At 48.3% G+C, this 8,455-nt stretch overlaps 1 long non-coding RNA gene across 1 annotated transcript; it reads right to left on the bottom strand.

Moving 5' to 3' along the window:
- Window positions 1–7,100, bottom strand: LOC114709480. The gene is made up of 3 exons (XR_003736937.2): window positions 6,877–7,100; window positions 3,292–3,426; window positions 1–2,432 (listed from the first exon to the last, which is right to left on the bottom strand). It is a non-coding gene; the product is annotated as an uncharacterized LOC114709480 (long non-coding RNA).
- Between the last annotated feature and the right edge of the window lie 1,355 nt (window positions 7,101–8,455).

Genomic DNA, 8,455 nt, shown 5'->3' on the forward strand with positions numbered 1-8,455 from the left:
GACCGGTGACTATCTTTATTTTAAAAATAGTTACCTCATCTTAAAAACCAAACAACAAATGTGAAAAGAGAGGAATTAGTATGCCAGTCGCCTCATTCAAGGCTTTTTTATTTTTTAAAGTCGACTTGTTTCTGTCCAGTGCTGGGAACTGGACTCAGGGGCCTTGTATGCCGGTCAAGTGTTGACCGCGATCCATTTAATTGAGACATGATAATTGGAATACAATCAACAGGGTGGTAAGTATACTGTCCCGTGAGTCTGCGCACGTGGAAAAGCTCGTGGAAGGCCAGAGTAATATAGAAAACGCTGACATTTTTAATGAACCCTTCCGGCTAGTCGGTCCAGGGTCTGCCACAGACTTGAAGCAGTGCATCCTCTGCAGATTTTATTCGTTTGTATGCTTATAGAAAATGTGTCAAATTGTAGGATGTGCGGTTTTTGTTTTTTTTTTTCGAAATTCTGCAGGCTCCTTTATATTTTTGCCGGCACTCAAAATTTGTTGTATCTTTCTGTGCGCACTTTTTCTCGCGCATTTGGCGGAGATATTTCCAAAGCGAAGTTTCTCTTTGGTCACTCACTCGCTGTGATTTCAACTTGATGGATCTGATGGGAGCCGCTTCCCGACCTCTGCAGCGGTTTTCCTTATCTTAGTCCTCTTTCTCCTCAGCTCCAAGCTCCTGTAACACTGTTTTCCACCTGCCCTGACCGCTGCAAACTGCTACAGCATCAACAGCACGCAGCGGTGGAGGCTCTGGAGATCCCTCAGGATCCCGTCTCAGGAGGTGATAATTTGAAAAATCAGGTGACATTGGAGTGGGGCAGTGATTCAAGATGCAGCGAGGAGAAAACGGTGCTTTTTAGAGCCAACCCAGGCTAGTGCGGCGGCTTGGAGCTCCCGGAGGCGTCTCTGAAGACTTCTTGGGCTTGAGCGCTCAGATCAGGGACTCGTAGCTGCAGGAAACGCGTGGGTTTTCACTTCTAGCGCCGCCGGCGAACCCGGGCTCCAAGGGCGCCGCGGGCTGTGGTCGGAGTTGAAGAGTTTGTGCCGGCTTGTTGCCGTTGAAACCCAGACAGCAACTCCGGAGCCTCCGCCTCCCTCAGGGACTGCTGGGGGTCTCCCGTGGGCGGGAATCAGGCTGTATGTAAGTGACCGGTCACCACATGTTCGATGCTTCCTAGGATCGTAGCCCTTTCTCTTCTGCATCGTCCTTGCCTTACAGGTCGTGTCTTAAGATTCTTAAAGTACGCTGGTGTCCCGCAGGAAACGCCGCTTTCTCCCACGCGGGCCGAGCGGATTATAAACCGGTAGATGGCTAAGTGTCGCACGGGAAAAGACCTGACTGCGGACGGTTGAGTCCGATCAGTGTCCACCCTGAGCGTCCGCAGGCGGGGCTCGGAACTTCAGGCTTCAGCAGCAACTGGGCACCGGAGAGTGCGCCGCAGCATTCTGCCGGCCTGCGAGTTGGCGAGAAGCGGGATGGAGACGCTAAACGAATGCAGTGTCACACGCCACGCTTTCAGGATGCACATGACGGCTGCAGACATTCAAGCCCTTAAAAGGAGCCTGTAAACTTGGGAGGAGAACGAGTGGGACTCAGAGGCACACCAGTTAGTGTGCACAACATGCGCGGGGACTTTTGCAGAACTTACAGGGACTGTGAGGTGGCCCCGCTGCCCCTCGATCCTTCTACCTCCAGCCTGGCTGTGTGGGACACCCAGAGTCATTTTCCGACCCGTGTAAACGCATCTTTGCGCTCTCAGAGCTCTACTTGCACGTCGCCTGTGCAAACCCTCTGCTGTGTGGCCTTGTATCTTTAGGTAGGGACATCTTTTGTCTCTCGGCAAGAAGCTTTCCTCCAGGGAAGATAAAGTAATCGATAGGGTCTTTTAAATAGCTCCAAGTTTCCTGTCGGGCCAGGAGTATCAGCGCACACACCAAATCTGCTCTGGTATGTCATCTTATCTCCCTTCCCCGCTGTTGTCCCCAAACGCTGCCTGTCAAGAGAGACGCCACCCGCATTAGGACCCAGACGGGGGCCCTTCCGCTCGAGGTCACGCGCTGCCCCCTCGGCTCCGTTGTCCTTCGAGGTCCCGGAGGATAGGGAGGAGATGCTGCTGAAGGAGATGCGGGTGAAGGTTCTGGGACGCGGAGGTGTGCACTGTCACTCAGAAGGGGGCATCTGGTCTGTTTTCTAACCAAGAACACGGTGAATCTGGCCTATGAGCTAGTCCCGAAACAGCAGAACAGCGTGTTGGCTGTTGGTCTGTGTGGAGCATAATCAATCCGGCTCATCCTTCGAAGTGGCCGCCGGATTTGAGAGAGTGCCAGCCGGGTGAATTTGGTTGGGCAGAGGACAGTTCCTGAGCCCCAAGGATCAGGGGAGCCTCAAAACCCGGCCATTCTCCTTCGCTTCAACTGCTCCCCTTGCAGCCTGCAGAGAAAGGAGTGGGACTACTTTCTGACCTTAGCAAACAAAGGAAGGCCAGCCTTGGAAACAAGTGACCACCTTGACCAGTAGCAACAGCTTGGCCATTTTTTTCTTAAGGTAGTAAGTTCTAGTGGAATCTTTGGGCCAGGTCTCTGCAGCCATCGACCTGTGCCCCAGTGTTTCTAGGCATCCTGATGGGATGGTAGGCCCAAATCCTCCTTGGGTATCTAAGCACCCTTAATGTTCCCTTCCTTCATCCCCCCCCCATATTCAGCCAGCTGTTATCGCCCCCTTTTTTAATAAAGAAAAATAAAATTAGAAAAATAAAAGTTCTCAGATGTCCTGTCAGTACTGGTGTCCACCAGCCTTGTCCATCTCAGGTATATATCCAACCTCCTTTATTTCACATCCATACACACTGCCCAGGAAATCACTTCTTGGCTTCAGTACAGGCTTGCTCCCTTCCAATTGCCCAGGATCATTCTGGATTACTCCAACTGCTGAAAGAGGACCACCCACCAAAACACAGCCTGAGGATAATCTAGGCCTTGGGAAAATTTGGCTTGTCATTTATCAGGGTTTATTTACCTAAGATAGCCCGTTTCTGTAAGGAAACAAAGTCGGGGCAAACACCACCCTTCTCCCTCCTGCTGAGGCAGAGGCCTTTCTGAATCTTCTTACTCTTTATGTTGGCCGGCTCCCCCGTGGGCCTGCCCATATTATCCCAGTCCTAGCTGACCTTGATTCTTAGCAAGAGCAAAAGATTGGTGCAGTCCTGAGCCCTTTGTGCTGTGTTGAAACCCCACCGACTGAGACTTGAGCACCTCAAGCTGATTTGGGACCCATGGCCTTCATCTCTGACCTCTGGTGTTATTCTGATGGACTGGTCCTTCTCTTCTGGACAGACCTGCAGACGGCCATTTCCCCAGGCAGACAGAGCGCTCGGTTAGGTAGGACAGTGTTTGAAGAAACACTTGCTTGAAGGGCATCTTTCCTCCTAACAAAATATGGGAAGTTGGAGATTGGGAACAGCTCTCTGGATGGGAGGAGAGTTGGGGTAGGGGACCCTGGGAAGAACTCTGACTAACATTTCTGGGAGATGGAGGCATAAGAACGTTGGCTCCTCCTCATCCCTGTGACCCACTCTTCCACCTCTTCCACCCCCAGAACATTCCCAGGCCCAGCAGTTCTGCCCCTCTCTTCTCTGAACACAGAAGTGTGGCTGTGCAGTCTGCTTGTTCTCGGGAAGCTTTTTTTTTATTTCAACACAACGTGCATAAAGTAAAAATGAACCCATTTGTGAATTTTCCCAAACTGAACACAGGTGATGAACACGTGATTTTTTGTTTTTGTTTTTTGATACAGGGTTTCTCTGTGTAACAGCCCTGGCTGTTCTGGAACTTGCTTTATAGACCAGGCTGACCTCAAACTCACAGAGATCCACCTGCCTCTGCTTCCAGGCATGCCTTCAATCCACCCGGCTGACTTAAGAAACAGAACACTCAGAACCGTTCCTCAAGTAGTCACAATTCTCCCTCTCTCTCTCTCTCTCTCTCTCTCTCTCTCTCTCTCTCTCTCTCTCTCTCTCTCTCTCTCTCAACCTAGATTACTCTCATCTGTTTTTGAGATTCATTGTATACCCAAGCACACAGGATGGAGACTACGTGTCTCACAACATGTATGCAATGTCTGCTCACGAGATCTAGCCAGGCTGTACTACCAACTCCCTTCTGCTCTCATTAATATATTCCAGGCTGAACATCCCTGACTGAAATCCCAAAATCCCAAATGCCCTCCGTCTGAAACAGCCCCTGCACCTACACACCTGAGCTCATGTGTGCCAGTCATATCAAAAGGACAGTAACAGACAGCGTAAAATGACTTTCAGGCTGTGCGTATGGGAAGCAAACGGATTCTGTGTTGACGCTGGAGTTCTGTCCCTGAGATGTCTCACTATTAACCCGTACTTAGGCAAGTATCCCGAAATCAAGTAGCCAGGCAACCAAGCCCTGTGTCACTCTGGTGGGAAGCATTTCAGATGAGGGACATTTTGTGAGCTGTGCCATTCATGTTCTGCCTGGGTCTCTTGCATGTCACAAAACTGTGGTGCTTGTTCTACGGACTCTAGCACCCGCCTTCCACGCACATTTCTATTGTGTAAACATCCGTGAGTAGCATTGCCATTGCCGGGGCATAGCATGTCCACAGACTCAGCTTGAGTTGATTTTCAACAGTTTCCCCCCTCACACAGCTGAACGGAACTCTGTTCATTCGGACAGCATTCAAGGCTTGCAGCTTCCCGCCCGCCCGCCAACGCTATGAGTACACTATGAGTTTCTAAAGTTGAAGCCGGTTTTGGCGGGGGTGAGGTTGTCTTGAGTGACTAGAGAGAATCGAGGACTTTTTTCAAAGGCTTATTGACTTTTTGAATATATTTGTCCAAGTGCCTGTCTAAACCTTTTATCTTTTATTTTCATTAGTGTGTTTTTATTTAATTCAAAAAAATGCCCATTTTAACTTTTAAAAAATCTGGTACAGTAATTATAACAGTTGTGTATATTATGTAATGCTTTAATACGCAGTTTGTCAAATGCTTAAATCATGTTCAGCGTACGTATTTCCTCAAATACTGTTCTTCCAGCTTTCTGGATTCTGTACCATCATGCATAACCACCCCGCTGTGACCCGGCACTGTATCACATCACAGTTGCTGCTGGCCGCCTGCTGCCTGCGCTGCTGCCTGCCGGGTGTCAGCTTCTTTTCCCTGCTCCTCCCTGCCCTTTTTACTGTTGTTTGATTTTCATTTGCTTGTTTTTGAGACAGGCCTTACTATAACTCTGACTGGCATGGAACTGGCATGTAGACCAGGCTTGCCTCAAACTTGTAGGCGTGTGCCACCCCACATAGCCTGGCTCCTGTTTTTTTTTTTTTTTTTTTTTTTTTTTTTTTTAACTCTCTTAATAGCATTGGACACCCCCACCCTACCCCTTAAAAAAAAAAAACAACTCTCTGGTCCAGCGACCATGCTTCTTCTGGCCTTGAAGTTGTGACCCTACTAGCCATGTGTCTGGGGTGTCTGTGGCTGTGATATCTTCTTGGGCTCTGGACAATGGCCTGCAACCCAAGAAAGTCCTGAAGACAGAACCCAGGACTAGCTCTGTTTGCTTTCCTCAGAGTTGCTAAAACATCCTCCCTCTGTCTTAAATGGGGGGGGGGGGAGGGCGGGTGCTGTTCAACCATCTGTTAAATTTATTACCTTGAGTCCTTCTTTTTGGTATAGATGATGGGTCAGATCCTACCAAGCAAGTTAAGCAGATTTCAAATCCCAAGGCTGGATTTTTTGGTTTTGTTGTTGTTGTTGTTTTTGTTTTTTGTTTTCCTTGTGATTGGTAGTAAGGGCAGGATCGAAGGCCTGCCTCCCCAGCAACAGTCCACCTAGCCATGCCCTGCTCCTAAATTCCATGAGTTCTTAATTTTTAAAATTAAAATGTATTTGTTTTGTGTGTGCATGCCATGGCAGCGCACAGATGGGGGTCAGAAGACAAGGTACAGAAATTGGTTCTCTCCCCTTGTGGACCCAGGAATCAAACTCAGGTAGCCAGGCTTAGCAGCAAGTGCCTTCACACTCTGAGAGCTGAGCTGTCTTAGACGTTCTCATGCATTTAAAAAATCTGTGATGACTGCAGGTCAGAAAGAAACAAAAACAGAAACTCTCAACCCTTTCTCTTGGAATATGAGTGAAATATGAGCATAGTTTAATAAGTCTTTCTGCAAGTTGGTAGTTCTTAAACACTTTTTTTTCAAATATTAGGCAAAAACAGCATATGATTTTTCTGTTATTATTATTATTATTTTAAGACAGGGTTTCTCTGTGTATCTCTGACTGTCCTGGAACTTGCTTTGTAGGCCAGGCTGGCCTCGAACTCAGAGATCCATCTGCCTCTGAGTCCTGAGTGCTGGGATTAAAGGCATGCACCACTACACCCGTCTTATTTTGATAATTTTGTATTATTATTATTATTATTATTATTATTATTATTATTTTCTTTTACTTTTGAGACAGGGTTTCTCTGTGTATCCCTGGCTGTCCTGGAACTCACACTGTAGACCAGGCTGGCCTCAAACTCAGAGATCCTCCTGCCTCTGGGATTAAAGGTGTGCACCCCCACTGCCAAGCTATTTTGATCATTTTTTAAGTGTCTGTAACCCACTGATATTTTTATTTGCATCTTCTAACTGTTAGGCTCGTTACTTCTTTTCTTACTGACATTTGAAATCTGTTTTTCTATTAGCTAGTGACCCTTTGACATTTTATTTTATGCTGTTATTATTATTATTATTACTTTATCATTTTCCTGTTTGTCTTTTTAAAGGTTTTATGGCACTTTAAAATTTATAAAAGGGATATTCACACACAGTAGGGCTTTGGTTCCTAGTTAGTACTTACCATGGGCCATGGGGAATGCAGACTGTGACTGGACACAGGTCATGTGCTTCTTCACCTGCTTTGAGCACCAAGAACCCATGATAGGTGTCCTTAGAGACTAGCCTAATCTTCGTATTTCTATCCTAGGCATCACATCTGAGAAGATAGAAGAGGGAGTGTCAGTGGATTCTCCAAGGTCAGAAAGAAACTTCTAGAAGGCAAATCAACCTGAGAGGAGGGAGGATGAGGTCTGGGAATGACAGGCAGAAATGTCTGGTGGGTACACCCATACTCAGGCAGAAATGTCTTGTGGGTACTCTCATACTCAGGCAGAAATGTCTTGTGGGTACACCCATACTCAGGCAGAAATGTCTTGTGGGTACTCTCATACTCAGGCAGAAATGTCTTGTGGGGACTACGGCTGTTTGCCCTTCCAGAGCCTTGATGTTCTCATCTGTAAAATGAGACAATAGCCACACTTTTTCAGAAGACTATGAGCATTAACGGAAGGGCATCTCGGACAGCAGGGTTTTCTGTGCATATTCTCCCTGATGGGAGAAAAGCGTGCAGGCTTGCTGCAGGATGTGACCCCAGGTGATCTGTCTTTCTACTTGGAATGTCTTCATTTGACCTGAGTATTTGTTTCTCTTTCCCATCTCCAGAGCTCCGAACAGCAAGTCGCCAAAGAAAAGTCAGAGGCCCTTTTGAACCTTTGTGCTCTCTTTCTTTTTTATGATTAATTTCATTTTTAATTATGTGTGCACATGAGTGTAGGGGGTCACAGAAGCCCACAGAGGAGGGTGTTAGATTCCCTGCAGCTGGAGTTACAGGCGATTATGAGCCGCCCGAATGTGGGTGCTGGGAACAGTACTTGCTCTAAACCTCTGAGCCATCTCTCCACATCCGTCTTTAGACTTTCCGGAGTGGTGCCTGAGATGACTTCGGGCTGAAATAGAGCTGGAGATGTGGGTGGGGAGTAGAGGGGGAATCAGGAGCCATTTTGTCTCTACAACACTGCTGAGTCCTTGGCATCAGAGGGTAGATACCCCTGCTCAGTTGACACAGTTCTGGGCAGGTTTCGGGTGCTCAGTAAATGCTGCTGACTGACTGGGGAGCCTAACAGCGGCTCAACAACGGAGGACCTGTTCCTCGATGTGTGGTCTAGCTTAGACCTAATCCCCCTGCCCCAGTCTCCTGGAAGCCAGGCTGTGGAAGTGTGTGTATGTGTGTGTGTGTGTGTGTGTGTGTGTGTGTGTGTGTGTGTGTGTGTGTGTGTGTTCCTGATTTAGGCTTTGATCCATGCATCTTCCCTCACTGCTCCTCTGTCTTTCCCAGGGGCTCAGAGAAGGGACGGATCAGGAGACAGGGCTATTGTACCTGGGGGCTCAGACCTGCACAAGAGGAAGACGTGGCTTTGGCGGCGCTCTAGCGCCTGAGCTGCCCTCTTGCTTTCTGGGCTTCAGCATCCTGGGGCTGGGTCCTCATGGGCATCTCCTCCTGTTTCCGTGGCTGTGGCAGCCACCTTTCCTCAGCTCCCAAAGGTCCGGGAAGAGCAGCAGGCAGAGCGGCACCAACAGATTTTCCTCAATGGGAGGTCGCG

The sequence above is a fragment of the Peromyscus leucopus genome, chromosome 8b (assembly GCF_004664715.2).
Source record: "Peromyscus leucopus breed LL Stock chromosome 8b, UCI_PerLeu_2.1, whole genome shotgun sequence".
Classification (NCBI taxonomy): Eukaryota; Metazoa; Chordata; class Mammalia; order Rodentia; family Cricetidae; genus Peromyscus; species Peromyscus leucopus.